Raw genomic sequence first — 16,488 nt, forward strand, 5'->3', positions numbered from 1 at the left:
AGACTTGGGAGAAGAAACAATCGAGGAGGACTGGGAAAAATTTAAAGACTATTTGAAAAATTTGAAAAATTTAAAGACTATTTGAAAAAACATTACAAGTTGTATGAATGTTAAAAAATGCTCTTTTTAGAAATTCTTGCTTCAGCATTGGTAAATTAATGAAACGGAAATTAAGGTACAAGAAGTCAAAGGTGGAATAATGAAATAACTTTATTATGTTTAAGTTAAAACATATAAGATTTGGGTTACAATAGTTTTGAAATTAGGCAACATGATAAAATGAAAGATACAATAAGCTTGGAAATAAGTTAACAAATTGCTGATATTTTGTATTACAGAGAATGCAGGGTTTGGAGGATGTGGGGAAGTCCAATAGATGTGTTGGAAAAAAGAATTATGGAAATTTGTAATTTCTCTACTGTATTTTTCTATCTATGTCTTTATTTCTTTTTTCTGTATTTCATAAACTTAATAAAAATATTATAAAAAAAGAATATTGACAAATAACTGAAAATAAAAAGAAAGAACTGAAAATAAAAAGAAAGAAAGAAAGAAAGAAAGAAAGAAAGAAAGAAAGAAAGAAGGAAGGAAGGAAGAAAGGAAGGAAGGAAGGAAGGAAGGACCACTTAAACTTAGACTGCAACATTTAACTTATTACTTGGTCAGAGCTTTTTGTAATTAATTGACTAAAAGAGTCCCCTGATAAACTGGGCAATGGGATTTTTTGTTTGTTATTTTATATGAAGTGCGAAAAGCAAGATCCATCTTAAAATAGGTATTTCCCCCTTTCTCTCATAGGACGAATACCACTTCTAAAATGCAAGCCTTGGTATTAATACTATGCAGGTATCATCGAAAAAGGAAACATGTTATCAGTGCAAAGTGCTTTTAGCTTTAATCCTGGAGTTGTTAATGCTTTGCTTATGGGTAACACTACTCTCAGACAATTGCCATAGGTTTGGTGCTGGACCATTTTGCGCAGAATCTCTCTGGGCTCCATGTGGAAGGATTTGCCTGGTATATATGTTTCGGTCGCTTGGTTAAAGGAGAGTATCTTTTAGCTGGTTTTTGAGGGGATACTGGCGTGCTTCATTGGTCTGATTTGCCCAATTTTTTTTTTTGCGGGCAGGAATCTGAGCACCACCACTTTTTCTTCTGTGAAATGGGCATTTTGTACTGCCCACAATAGCTTCCCAAATGCTCCCCTGGGCACAAAATGTTGGAAATCTCGGCCTCAGTCAAATGCTGCATGACTTAACTGATGGAAACTCATACCATTAGTCAACTGGGACTTCTTTGATCAGAGGGCAGCCCCAATTTAATGCAAGAGCAACCATTTTCCACGTAGAAGTGAACCGTAGAAGAAGAAGAAGAGTTTGGATTTGATATCCCACTTTATCACTACCCGAAGGAGTCTCAAAGCGGCCAACAATCTCCTTTTCCCTTCCTCCCCCACAGCAAACACTCTGTGAGGTGAGTGGGGCTGAGAGACTTCAGAGAAGTGTGACTGGCCCAAGGTCACCCAGCAGCTGCATGTAGAGGAGCAGGGAATCGAACCCGGTTCCCCAGATTACGAGACTACCGCTCTTAACCACTACACCACACTGGCTCTCTTCACACATGCATCTTGATTCCTCAGCATCTGAGGAGTCACAAGTGAATGGGAGGATTACCGCATGCTGCAATGTGGAATACATGGGTGTCGCTGCTCGGAGGGACCCAAAAGGTGGAACAAGTTTAGAAGACGGGGCAGATGTCAGGGACTGGGCAGAGGAGGAACGGTAGAGACCACCTCCCCACCCTGACCCTTCCAGAGAAGAGGAAGACAGTTCAGAATTAGAACAGGGGGTTGAGGCAGATAGGGGGGAAAGTTGAGAAATACAGTGGTACCTCAGGTTACAGACGCTTCAGGTTACAGACTCCGCTAACCCAGAAATAGTACCTCGGATTAAGAACTTTGCTTCAGGATGAGAACAGAAATTGTGTGGCGGCAGGCAGAGGCCCCATTAGCTAAAGTGGTACCTCAGGTTAAGAAGAGTTTCAGGTTAAGAACGGACCTCCAGAACGAATTAGGTACTTAACCCGAGGTACCACTGTAAGGGGAGAGGAGGAGGAAACACCAGAAAGGCGACAGCTGACAGACTCAGTGTCTTTAGAAAGCATCCCAGACCCTCCATCTCCCAGAACCTGGCGAGCCTTGAAAGGAGGACGAGGAGGAGGAGGAGGAGGAGGAGGAGGAGGAGGAGGAGAAGAAGAAGAGGAGGAGGAGGAGGAGGAGGAGGAGGAGGAGGAGGAGGAGGAGGAGGAGTTTGGACTTGATATCCCACCTTTCACTCCCCTTAAGGAGTCTCAAAGCGGCTAACATTCTCCTTTCCCTTCCTCCCCCACAACAAACACTCTGTGAAGTGAGTGAAACTGGGAGACTTCAAAGAAGTGTGACCAGCCCAAGGTCACCCAGCAGCTGCATGTGGAAGAGCGGAGACGTGAACCCGGTTCACCAGATTACGAGTCCACCCCTCCTAGCCACTCCACCACACTAGTAAAACATTGACATCAATGGCAAATGACAGATGCAAGCCAGCTCTCCGGTTTCTAGTGGCAATATCCCTAGTCATGGCGGTGCCCCTGCAACCTGTTTACAATTTCCAGGATTACAGCTTTCATTTTGTACCCGCGGTGTGGCACCATGGGCTTCATTTCTACCACGACTTCTCCGTTCACAGCACTTGCAGCTGCAATAGACTGTGGGAAAATATTTCGTTTCCCCAAGAGATAGCATTAGGCATGAGCGGGATTCACGTGATTGGCCCCAGTCCACACATATGTCTCCAGCATTCAGATGCTTCTTAGTATGGAATCCCCTCAGGTCTTAAGACTGGCTGGAAGCAGGTAACTTTACCAGGGCTCCGAGAAAGTCTGAGCTGTAAACCTATTGCCACAAGGATATATTTGAAGCTGAATTAGACATCACGAGGCAGGACGTATATTTCTAGCTATGCAGCGTGTCCCTATCTTCTGAGATTTGCTGGAGTCTAATCTCCAGATGTATGGGTGTGATGTATGGAAGTGTGAGCAGGACCATAAAGAAGGTTGATCACCGAAGAATTGATGCTTTTGAATTATGGTGCTGGAGGAGACTCTTGAGAGTCCCATGGACTGCAAGAAGATCAAACCTATCCATTCTGAAGGAAATCAGCTTTGAGTGCTCACTGGAAGGACAGATCTTGAAGCTGAGGCTCCAATACTTTGGCCACCTCACGGGAAGAGAAGACTCCCTGGAAAAGACCCTGATGCTGGGAAGAATGGCAGATGAAGGTGATGGACTACATGGAACTGGCGGAAATGACTGGCAGAATCCGAGACCAGGGAGAAGAGTCAGTGGAAGAAGATTGGAAGAAATTTAAAGTTTATCTACAGAAATATTGTAAAATTAAGGAATGTTAGAAGGATGTTGGAATGAAGTTATGTGGTTTTAGCAGAAATGTTATAAAGGACTAAGTAAAAATGGATTTTTAATTAGCGAAAGAAGAGAATGTAAAATTATAGTCTATCAAGATAAATTATTAGGATAAAAACAAAGATGGAAAGGATTTGCTGAAATATCTAATTGAACTAGAATACAAAAAAGGGAGGTGTGAGGAGGTCAAGGAAATAAGCAAAGGGAAGATAAGTTATGGAAAGGTTTGATTTGCTTTTTTAATTGTCTGTATTTTTTTGTTTGTTTGTTGTTGTTTGTTTTTATGCATTGTCTTGTTTTTTTTTTGTTTAACTCGGTGTTCCTTCTCTTTTTCTTTTTGTAACCTTTAAACCTTAATAAATATCTATTAAAAAGAAAAGAAAAGACCCTGGTGTTGGGAAAGATGGAGGGCACCAGGAGAAGGGGATGACAGAGGACGAGATGGTTGGACAGTGTTCTCAAAGCTACAAACATGAGTTTGACCAAATTGTGGGAGGCAGTGGAAGACAGAAGTGCCTGGCGTGCTCTGGTCCATGGGGTTACGAAGAGTCGGACATGACTAAATGACTAAACAACAACAACAATCTCCAGGTCTCACAGCAGCACCGTAGTTCGTGCAGGGGCTGATGAGAGCTGTGAGCCCTAAACATCTGGAGGGCACTAAGCTGGGAAAGGCTGTTCTGCTCTGACAGCCAGCAAGTCTGCACAGCCAGCTTCAGGCAGAGGCCTTCTTAAACATATGGCAAGTTGGTTGGTGTATTTCATTACTATGGCCACTGACCACAGCAACCACTGAGGCATGGGGCGCAGGTAAACGACTGAGACTCTTGGGCTTGCCAATCAGAAGGTTGGCCAGTCTGGTGTAGTGGTTAAGAGCAGTGGACTCGTAATCTGGTGAACCGGGTTTGATTCCCCGCTGGTGACCTTGTGCTACTCACACTTCTCTGAAGTCTCTCAGCCTCACTCACCTCACAGAGTGCTTCTTGTGGGGGAGGAAGGGAAAGGAGAATGTTAGCCGCTTTGAGACTCCTTAGGGTAGTGATAAAGTGGGGTATCAAATCCAAACTCTTCTTCTTCTTTTCTTGGCAGTTCAAATCTGCACCACGGGGTGAGCTCCTGTTGCTCGGTCCCTGCTCCTGCCAACCTAGCAGTTCGAAAGCACACTAGTGCAAGTAGATAAATAGGTATTGCTGCAGCGGGAAGGTAAACGGCGTTTCTGTGCACACTGGTTTCTGGCACGGTGTCCTGTTGCTCCAGAAGCGGTTTAGTCCTGCTGCCCACATGACCTTGAAAGCTGTCTGTGGACAAACACCGGCTCCCTTGGCCTGAAAGCGAGATGAGCACCGCAACCCCATGGTCAGCTTTGACTGGACTTAACTATCCAGGGGTCTTTTACCTTTTCTTACCTTTTACCTTGATCCTCTAGTCAATGCTCAGAACTAGATCCTGAGGGTCTTTAGTCACTAGGAAATCCCCACAGTGTCCCAGTTACACAGCCCTGACTCATCTTTCCACACGGAGAATTGCAGGCCTATTCCTAACACTCTAGTATGATCATTTTGATCACGACCAAAACAGAAATCACATTTTTAATAGTAGAAAGGAGCCCTTGCATCTTGTTAACATCTGCAGTTCAATCACATTTCTGGGCTAAAAGCTGCGGAATGCCTCAGCAGGACATAAATCTCCCTGCTTGCCGAAGTTGCCATACATGGGATCCAGATGTGACTGGGAGAATTAACATTCACTTGTGACACATAAGGGTGTCGGCAGCTTTGAGCAAACCCTAATAAGAAAGGATGCTGAACTAATGCAGCATAACCGCCCCTTAAAGCCTGGGCTGAGGCATCAAATCATAAAGCTAGTAGCCCTGTCTCGGGCATTAGCAAGAAGCATAAGGTGTTTTGAATTTTCCTCATAACACGGTACTTCCCATGCACTGCTTACTTGCCTTGGTGTCTGCCAGGGACCTCTGCCGTTTTCTGTAAACGTAAAGCAGAAGCTCTTCTCTTGAGTGATGCACACAATTTAATGCTAAGTCTCTCTCTCTTTCTTTTTTTTTTATAGAATATTTATTAACATTTCAGAAATAATACAAAAACAAGAAAAAACAAAAAAATAACAAAAATACAAAAATACAAAACTAAAAAACAATTAAAAACACATAGAATTTCAATTACTTATTTTCTTTTAACTTATTTCCCAGACCTCCTCACACCTCCCCTTTTTGTATTCCAATTCAAATTATTAGCTCAGCAAATCCTCACCATTAGTTATTACTTATTTCTCAACCTTTCCCCCCCCCCCATGTTCTCTTAAACATTACAGCCGGAAACCACTTAATTTCTGTCCAACATCATTCTAACATTCATTAATTTTGCAATATTTCTGTAGATAGTCCTTAAATTTCTTCCAGTCTTCTTCCGCCGACTCTTTTCCCTGGTCTCGGATTCTGCCGGTCATTTCTGCCAGTCCCATATAGTCTATCACCTTCATCTGCCATTCTTCCAGAGTGGGTAGATCTTGTGTCTTCCAGTACTTCGCAATGAGTATTCTTGCTGCTGTTGTTGCATACATAAAAAAAGTTCTATCCTTCTTTGGCACCAATTGGCCGACCATGCCCAGGAAAAAGGCCTCTGGTTTCTTCAGAAAGGTATATTTAAATACCTTTTTCATTTCAGATCATTTCCCAGAAAGCCTTAATCCTTGGGCACGTCCACCAAAGGTGAAAGAATGTTCCTTCAGTTTCTTTACATTTCCAACATTTGTTATCGGGCAAATGATAAATTTTTGCAAGCTTGACTGGGTAAGTCTCTTCCGTGACAAAGATATGACAGAGACTGATGAGAACTCCCAGCCCATTTGCCTTCCGCAGCTGCTTCCAAAATATTTACCCATGTACCGGTCATTTCCCACTGTGGCTACCGCCAGCCCGTCTTATCCATTGAGGCTAGTGGCATGGGGCGCCGGGGCGCCACGTTCTGGAGGGTGCCAGGCGAGAGTCTGGGGAACACTGAACGAGCACACTGAGTGAGCGATGGGGAGCCAGAAGGCTAAAAGGGAAAAAACCCAAGCCAACACTTGGCAGGAGCGGCGCACGCGCCCTTGCTCGCTCGGTGCAGGCCCACTTGCTCGGTGTGCTGCCTGCCGTGGCCACCGCGGCACAAAGCGGCCAGCTGAGCCAGGAGGTGCCCCGTCCAGCCTCCGCCTCTTCCCTGCCGGAGGAGCTGCCCTCCAGCCGTTGGCCGCCTCCTCCAGCTCTAAAAAAAGGTCAACTCTGGGAAAGGGGGGTGCAAGAGGCATCTTTGCACCATGGTGCCAGATATGTTTAAGATATGGCCCTGGCTACCACAACCCTTTTCTGAGTGGTATTTTCTTCTGCCATATCTCCGGAGTCAGTTCAGGATACTTCTGCTAAAACCTGTTCTCCTTGGCATCAATAGAATCATCTCACCTACGTGGTGTAGTGGTTAAGAGCGGTGGACTCATAATCTGGTGAACCGGGTTCGCGTCTCTGCTCCTCCACATGCAGCTGCTGGGTGACCTTGGGCTAGTCACACTTCTCTGAAGTCTCTCAGCCTCACTCACCTCACAGAGTGTTTGTTGTGAGGGAGGAAGGGAAAAGGAGATTGTTAGCCGCTTTGAGACTCCTTCAGGTAGTGATAAAGCGGGATATCAAATCCAAACTCTTCTTCTCTTGAAGGCAGGGATACACAATTTGTGAGTTACCAACCAACCAATGCAAGCCACCAGTTATGTCTGGCAGCTGGTAGGATAGTGCTTAGCTTGCAATGGTCCTGGCATTGCCTAGTTGTCTGTCACCCAGCACTGAGCTAGCTATTCTTTCCATACCCATTCAATCTCATGCTCCCCCTGCTGTTGGATCCCTTTCACATTCCTGGATATCATCCGCAGTTTTGCACTGCACGCTTTAAATTTGCAAAATCGCCTTGGGCTCAGCTTTCAGAGTTACCCCCCACAACCTATCCTTCACTTCTTTCTGGGGGGTATTCATTGCATTCATTGCATTTTCTAATAATTTAAGTGCAATACTTAAAACTGCAGAAAATGTGAGTTATCCCCTCAGCTAGTGCTGTCGTTGCTGCACAAAATGTGGCGGCACAAGTGTGATGGGCTTCAAGTCGATATAGACATGACTGGTGCATCTTCAGAAGAGCTGCCAAGCCAGAGAAATCTCAGCCTACCTCCTCCAGGTCTTGTCCTGACCTGAAAGATTTTATATGACCTGGTGTGAGGCTTCATGACCTGGTGTGAGGCTTCATGACCTGGTGTGAGGCTTCGCACCAGGCAAAACCTGGCAAAACTTTTGGAATCGGTGGGCATACAAAAGACAGCCTGCTGGTGTGGTGGGTATCCTACTGATTTTAGCAAAACTAACGGTTACTGCAAAGTCCAGTGGTACCTCGTTCTGGAGGTCCATTCTTTTTTTTTTTTTTTTAAGAATAATATTTATTCAGGTTTTAAAACATTACAAAAAAAAGAAGAAAACACAATACAGAAAAACACGACATTTCCAAGAAAAAATGCAAAAAATAAAAAAGGAAAAAAGGAAAAACAGATAAAAAGGAAAAAAATAATTAGAAAATACATACAATCAAAACAGAAAAAAAAACCAAGTTAAACCTTTACATAATTTTCTTTCTATGACTTATTTCCTTGACCTCCTCACACCTCTCCTCTTTGTTTTCTAGTTCAAATAGATATTTCAGCAAATCCTTCATCTTTATTTTTATCCTAATAATTTATCTTAATATACTGTAATTTTCCATTCTCTCTTTCACCAATTAGCCATCCACTTTTACTTTATTTAATCTTTTTTCTCATTAAAACTGATATATTTAAACCTATTCTCTTAAGATATTTCCCCTAGGGTCATAAAAATTCCATTCCACGATTTCTCCATCTCTCATTAAAAGCAATTAAAAAAAATAAATAAATCTCAATATATACACTTTAAATTCCCAATTTTCTTTCACCGTCTCCCCTCCCCGGTCTCGGCCCCTAATGGAGGTCCATTCTTAACCTGAAACTCTTCTTAACCTGAGGTACCACTTTAGCTAATGGGGCCTCCCGCTGCCGCCGTGCCGCCGGAGCACGATTTCTCTTCTCCTCAAGAAGCAAAGTTCTTAACCTGAGGTACTACGTCCGGGTTAGCGGAGTCTGTAACCTGAAGCGTCTGTAACCTGAAGCGTCTGTAACCTGAGATACCACTGTACAGAGAATTTGAGGTTTCCTTAAAAAAAAAAAAAAAAAAGCAAGTTCCTATAACCTCCCTGGTTCTGAGCACATCTGGGCAGCTGATATGTAGAGATCAGAGGTGTTTTTCATGATGGGACATGAACAGTATAGCTCCTTCACGTCCCCAATCCATTTATATAGCCCTCCTTTTTCTCAAAGGGGCAGATATGGTTTTCTGTCTCTCTCCTTGATGACAGCCCTGTGAGGCAGATTTGGCTGAGAGTCAGTGATTGGTCCAAGGTCACCCAGTGAGCTTCATGGCCGAGTGCAGATTTAAACCCTGGTATCCCAGGTCCACTCTAACCACTATGCCACTGTCAGGGAACTGCCATCGGATCCAAGAGCAGAGGTAAGGCTCCCCAGCGATGCTAGAGAAGGGCCCAGCAGAGGGAGAGAGAGAGAGAGAGAGCACTTCCTCTGGGGAAGGAAATCAGCGTGACATCAGGAAGGAAGGGGAGCATGAGAGGGCTTCGGAGGGAGGGCTCCGAGACTCTTCCACCGAGACCAGCGGGGAGAGCGCAGGACCTCCGCTAGGCACGCCCACTCTGCGCAGAAAGCTTCCGCGCAGGGAAGCCAGGCGGAGACTTGGTGTCAAAGAGCTTTTATGTTGGAAGAAGTTCAGGAAACGCCCACTGACGGATTCTGCCAGCGACTGACACAGCCACGGAGTAAGGGCTGTGCAGCCAGGGAAAGTTTAGCCGGACAACGCTGTCTGGAGCAGTTGCCACTTACGCACAAGCAAACATAATTCCCATTACAGCCACACCATAGATACATTATATATACTGCTCCTATATACATTACTCGGTGCATCCCTTTCTGCTACCCCCCCCTTCATTTTAAAAAACAACAGAACCAGGGTTGGTGTGTAGAGATGGAGCTAAGCTTGGCAAACTGAGGTATTTTTCACAAACTTGCGAAATATACATTTTCTCTTAATTCTGAAATTCAGAAAGCATCACGCTCCCGGAACCTGCATCACTCCGCACCTGTTCCAACTTACCTGGTGTTAATGGTGCCAGCAGCAATAGTTTAAGAGTAATGAAATTGCAGTTAAGAAGCTCAAATCATATATATATGACCGACACTCTTCTTTGGAAATTAAACCAATGTTCAGATTTTGACATTCAAAAACTTGACTTGCAGAAACTTATAGGTGAATTAAAACATAATATTTACAGTCACATGCCTATCCAAGCATGGGCTTATGGTCTCTTTGTCTAACTTTCAAACAACTATATTTTCCTCCCTCTCCAGAGCTCAGCACTCAAGACTTCTGTATCTCAGTTAGGCCATTCCTTGCAGCTCCTATGAGAGATTTCCACTTGATTTTCTCTCAAGTAGAGAAGAAACACTCCAACACTCTATTTGACTTAGCAGTGTTCACAGTGGATTCCAAAATGCAGTCATTGCTTTACATAATGCATCTTGCTTTACCTAAAATGGAGCCTTTCCTTCACTCGATAGCTCCCAAGTGATCAATGTTAGCCAATCACATGAGTGCTACTAGAATTCAGTTACCAACCAATCAAGTTTAAACACATAGTAACACATTCAAGCATTTACAATTTCAGTGAACTAAATTGCTATACTTGCCTTGCCTCCAATGTCCCAACTACTAGAGAACTTGGGAAATATGATGGATAATGGATGTTCAATAGCGTAGGAGACAGAATGCACACTTGTGGGATCCCACACCCAAAAGGCCATGGACCCAAGCAATGATCTCTTAGTGACCCTACAGGTAGGAGCACAACCACTGTAATACTGAACCTCCACTGACCACCTTCTGGTAGCTACAGAAGAATCCTGGAGTCAGTGGTGTCAAAAGCCATTGAGAAGTAATAATGAAGCAATAGGGTTGCACTCCCATTGGAGGTCTTCAATTGGGGTGAACAAAGCTGTTTCGGTGCCAAAACTGGGCTAGAAACCAGACTGCAGTGGTTCTATCTAGATGGTCTTCTTCTTGCCAAACCATGAGGCTGACTGATCACCTTTTTGATCACGTTGCCCTGGAAGGGAATAGTAGAGACTGAGGAGATTTCACCCCTCCCATATCCAAGAATCTCCTGACGAGTCTGCTGATTCTCCAGAGAGGAGGAGCAGTGTTCTGCCTTCTACTTATTCAGCTCCAGCACCAAGTCAGTCAGTCAGTCAGTCAGTCAGTCAGTGTGTCAGTGTGTCAGAGAGAGAGAGAGAGAGAGACTGAGTGTTAGAGATCGTGTGTAGAGATAAGGTTGCTGCTAAGAGCAGCTGCAGACACTCAGTGCAGCATTCATTTATGCTTAGACCTATTTAGCTCTGTATATAGTTTTGTATTATAGTTGTAGTTATAGAATAAAAGAAGATATTCTACAGAGCTGCTCTCCGAGTCGTGTATACACTGCTAGACTCTGCTATACTCTGCTGTGCGACGACTGTCTTTTGTGGAAGTGAATCCGGTGCTCACAACTCTAAGCTGTGAGTCCACAGCACTTTGACCTGTTCCTGTCTAGAAGGTGGTCTCTGGAAGTGCTACCCAGCTCGCCTAGCCCAGTCGGGGTTGAAGTGCATGAGTCCAGTTGGTGACACTGGCTCAAGGGCGATGCTGACATCTGGGTGGTAGTTTCCTAAAACTACTGGATGTAGGAAGCACCTGTTCAAGAGGGGCCACACCACTACCTCTTTCAAGGAGATATGCATACCTCCCTCAGTCCGCCCCCCTATTGGATTTTATCAGCTGTGATGGACAGGGATTGAGAGAGCACATAGCTGGTCTCCCTGCTGCAGACATCCTGTCTACGTCACATCCTTGTACCTGCCCTGTCCTTGCGTAAAGCAGGGAGGTCCACCAAAAAGGGGTGTGGGTGTGTGCATGTGCAAAGTCAGAGAAGGCCTCCTGCTGCCCTTTTCCCATCCATGCTCCACTGCTTCAAGCACTTTCTTTATATATACAGTGATACCTTGGTTTACAACCATAATCCGTTCTGGAGGGCTGTTTGTAAACCAAAACAGGTTGTAACCCAAGGCGTGCTTTCGCCAATGGGGCCTCCAAAAAAATTTGTTTATAATCCAAAAAAAAAATGGATTGTAATCCAAAAAATGTTGCAAACTGGGACATGCACTTCCAGGTTTGACATGTTTGTAATCCAAAATGTATGCAAACCAAGACGTATGCAAACCAAGGTACCACTGTATATATATAATTTTTTATTAAATTTTCTTATTTACCTTCCAAAATGTTCATTTAAACAACCTTAAATCAATGACTTCCCTCTTCTCTTTCCATGGTTCATTTTGCATGCCATACATCCCTGCGTATTTTACATGAACGAAACCATTCAGTAATCCATTGTTACATCTGTCAAAACTTGTTTACACTGTTGAATTTATCTTAATGCTACCAGTGTTTTTCACCTCAGATCGTGTAAATCTTTCGCCTTTTGCTACCAGTGTTTTTAAATGAACACAATTTTCACCCATATATTCAGTAAACATTTTCCAGTCTTCTTTAAACGTACACTCTTCTTGTTCTCTTATTCTATATGTTAAATCTGCAAGCTGTGCATATTCCATCAGTTTAAGTTGCCATTCTTCTTTGGTTGGGACCTCTCTTGTTTTCCATTTTGGGGCTAACAAAACACAGTCCGCGTACATAAATAGTCTTTTTTAACACCTGGGAATTTCCCTCTGAATTATCCCCAACAAAAAGGACTCTGGGGTGTTTTTTTTTGAAAGGTACTTTTAAACATTTTTTTCAATTCATTATAAATTATTTCCCAATACTCTTTTACCTTTTTAAAAGTCCACCACATGTGATAAAACGTACCCTCAACCTTATTACATCTCCAGCACTTATCTGATTCGGACTTATACATTTTAGCAAGTCTCCTCGGAGTTAAATACCATCTACAGTCATACCTCGGGTTGCGTTAGGTTCATTTTGCATCTTTTTGGCTTGCGAACGCGGCAAACCTGGAAGTGTATACTTCCAAGTTTTGCCATGCAGGCACACATAGAAGTGTTCTGCGTGCATTGCACATGCACAGAAGCGCTCTATTGCGCTCCACGCTTGCACAGAAGCGCCGCTCTGGTTGCAGACTTTTCGGGGTTTGAACGGCACCCCGGAACGGATCGTGTCCACAACTAGAGGTACCACCGTATAAATCATTTTCAGGTAGTTCTCCTTCAAAAAAATAACATGCTGTGAACTTCAGATCGCTCTTCCAAAGTTTTCTGCAGAGGCCCAAATCTATATTATGTCCTATAACTATTGCCCAGTGTGTCATAGAAATTTTAACAAGCACTTTCGTCTCTGGCTTGGGTCATTTTCAGCACTGAAACTGTGTTGGGGAAAAAGGAGCCGAAAGTTGCAGAGCATGGGAAGCCAAGATGCAGGTAGGTTCTTCCCCCAGTTCCTTTCACCTACACATCCTTTTTGCTGTACAAAAAGTGTTGTTGTTTAGTTATTTAGTCGTGTCCGACTCTTCGTGACCCCCTGGACCAGAGCACACCAGGCACTTCTGTCTTCCACTGCCTCCTGCGGTTTAGTCAAACTCATGCTGGTAGCTTCGAGAACACTATCCAACCATCTCGTCCTCTGTCGTCCCCTTCTCCTTGTGCCCTCACTCTTTCCCAACATCAGGGTCTTTTCCAGGGAGTCTTCTCTTCTCATGTGGTGGCCAAAGTATTGGAGCCTCAGCTTCAGGATCTGTCCTTCCAGTGAGCACTCAGGGCTGGTTTCCTTCAGAATGGATAGGTTTGATCTTCTTGCAGTCCATGGGACTCTCAAGAGTTTCCTCCAACACCATAATTCCAAAGCATCAATTCTTCGGTGATCAACCTTCTTTATGGTCCAGCCTTCTTTATGGTCCAGCTCTCACTTCCATACACCACTACTGGGAAAACCATAGCTTTAACTATACTGTGCAGACTATATATATGTGTGTGTGAGAGAGAGTGTGTGTGTATGTATATATGTGTGTATATATTTAACTATATTGTGTAGACACACACAAACACACACTATCTATACATCTATAATACACTATCTTGGACAAAAAGGGGGGGCTTACTACCCCTATTCCTAGCTGATTTTTGTCCATCTTACCATTTGCTCTTTCTCTAACGAAGATTGCCAGTGGCAAGAGAATTCACAGAAATCCCTTCTTAATTGGAAACAGCAAGCTTGTGTATTTTTCAGTTGTCTATTTTTGATTCTTGTAAAATTAAAGTTAAATAGCTGCAACACAGCAGTTTCCAAATTCCCACAGCCCCGTCCATTAAAGAGGAAATAGATCCCAGATTACTGAGGGGGTGGGGGTGGGGTTTAATTATTAATACACTAGAACTTAGCATTAGAACAAAGCACCATCGGCTTTATGGGATACATCTGGCGACGGCTGTTGTCTGTCTGTACAACTAGGTTCTCACAAACCCTTTCCCCCAGACTGATTTGTGGGGACTGTTTCTTGCTGGGGGAAACGGGGTCTTTTGTGAACAGTCGGAACAAGAGAGAAGCAGTTTTGGTGAACGCTGGCAGGGATCTGAAAGGCAAAGCAGTTGCCCTCCTGAGGGTCCCTCTATGCCAGGGGTCAGCAAACTTACCACGCCTCGGGCCGGTGTCTCCAGCAGGCACATGCCCATACACGTGCGCACACACTATTTCCGGAGCACTTCCGGGTCGGAGGAGCACCAGAAATAGCTTTTGCGCATGGGCATGGGCCTCCTCCGACCCGGATGTGCACCGGAAATAATGCTTGCGCATGTGCAAATAACGCTTGCGCATGCGCGCAAGCTATTTCTGGTGCTCCACCAACCTGGAAGCGGGAAGCTGTGCAGCACAGTGCCGGTAAGAGCGGGCGGCGGCAGCGGGTGACGGGGGGCGCCGTAGGCCGGATAAACGAGTCCCTCAGGTCTTATCCGGCCCGCGGGCCTTAGTTTGGGGACCCCTAATCTATGCCAATTGTTTCGAGATGGAATTCCCACTCTTTGCCCTGTGAAAAGTGATTGAAAGCTGGCATGACAGGAGTTCGGGAAATGGCTCTGCTGAAGTGTGGGAAATTAGGTGGCTTGTGGCGGGAGAACATTGAGTGGCAGTGCTACAAACCCCCATTTATTTAAAGATAATTGTGAGAAATGTTGGGCAGAAGTGAAAAAAGACTTAGAAATATGGTCAAATTTGAAGCTTTCCTTGTTGGGTCGAATTGCAGCTATAAAGATGAATGTACTGCCAAAAATGTTGTTTTTGTTTCAATCACTGCAAATTTTGGACAAGATGGACTGTTTCAAGAAGTGGCAAAAAGATATCTCTAGATTTGTCTGGCAGGGCAAGAAGCCTAGAATAAAATTTAAAATATTAACTGACACAAAGGAAAGAGGCAGATTTGCCCTGCCAGACCTTAAACTTTACTATGAATCAGCAGCATTTTGCTGGCTGAAAGACTGGCTGCTTCTTGAGAACACAGACATTTTGGATTTAGAAGGTTTCAATAATGCTTTTGGGTGGCATGCATATTTGTGGTACGACAAGGTTAAAGCACATAAAGCATTTAAAAACCATATTGTCAGGAAAGCATTGTTTAATGTCTGGATAAGATATAAAGACTTATTGGAAAATAAAACCCCAAGGTGGTTGTCACCAATGGAAGCAAAGGCTTTTAAAAGACTCAATATGGAGGCCAAATGGCCGAAGTATTGGGAAATATTGGAACAAGAAGGAGACAAATTGAAATTGCAGAGCTTCGAGAAATTAAAAGATAAAGTGCGAGATTGGCTTCATTATTTTCAAATAAGAGAAACCTACAATCTGGACAAAAAAATTGGCTTCCAGGTGGAAAAATCAAAATTGGAAACAGAATTATTAGAACCCAAAACTAAGATACTATCAAGAATGTATAACTTGCTGTTAAAATGGAATACGCAGGATGAAACGGTTAAATCAGCTATGATTAAATGGGCACAAGATATTGGTCATAATATTATGTTTGCGGACTGGGAACAGTTGTGGACCACCGGTATGAAATTTACGGCTTGTAATGCCCTAAGAGAGAATATTATGAAAATGATGTACAGGTGGTACATGACCCCAGTCAAGCTTGCAAAAATTTATCATTTGCCCGATATTAAATGTTGGAAATGTAAAGAGATTGAGGGTACATTCTTTCACCTTTGGTGGACGTGCCCAAAGATTAAGGTTTTCTGGGAAATGATCTATAATGAAATGAAAAAGGTGTTTAAGTACACCTTTCTGAAGAAACCAGAGGCCTTTCTCCTGGGCATGGTCGGCCAATTGGTGTTAAAGAAGGACAAAACATTTTTTATGTATGCTACAGCAGCAGCAAGAATCCTTATCGCAAAGTATTGGAAGACATAAGATTTACCCACCCTGGAAGAATGGCAGATGAAAGTGATGGACTATATGGAGTTGGCGGAGATGACTGGCAGAATCCGAGACCTGGGAGAGGAGCTGGTGGAAGAGGACTGGAAGAAATTTAAAGACTATCTACAGAAACAGTGTAAAATTTATGAATGCTAAAATGATGTTGGATTAAAAATTAAGTGGCATTAGTGATAAAGTTAGAAAGTGTATGCAAAAATGAATTGATGGATGAAGATATTTGAGTTGTGATATGTTAAGACACAAAGTTAAAGATGATAAATTGAAAGAGGGCAAGGATTTGCTGATTTGATTATGTAAATGGGAATACAAAAAGGGGAGATGTGAGGAGGTCAAGGAAACAAAGTAATGAGCTTTAAAGTTAAAAAGGGAAAGATGGACTTTTTCTTTTTTC

At 43.6% G+C, this 16,488-nt stretch overlaps 1 long non-coding RNA gene across 1 annotated transcript in view; it reads left to right on the forward strand.

Moving 5' to 3' along the window:
* Window positions 1-16,488, forward strand: part of LOC309344040 — a 49,989-nt gene that overhangs the window by 20,293 nt on the left and 13,208 nt on the right. Inside the window, exon 2 of the long non-coding RNA XR_014157570.1 lies at window positions 13,031-13,093. This is a non-coding gene — a long non-coding RNA (uncharacterized lncRNA). The remainder of the gene's footprint in view (window positions 1-13,030; window positions 13,094-16,488) is intronic.

The sequence above is a fragment of the Podarcis erhardii genome (genome assembly GCF_964252035.2).
Source record: "Podarcis erhardii genome assembly, chromosome: 6".
NCBI lineage: Eukaryota > Metazoa > Chordata > Lepidosauria > Squamata > Lacertidae > Podarcis > Podarcis erhardii.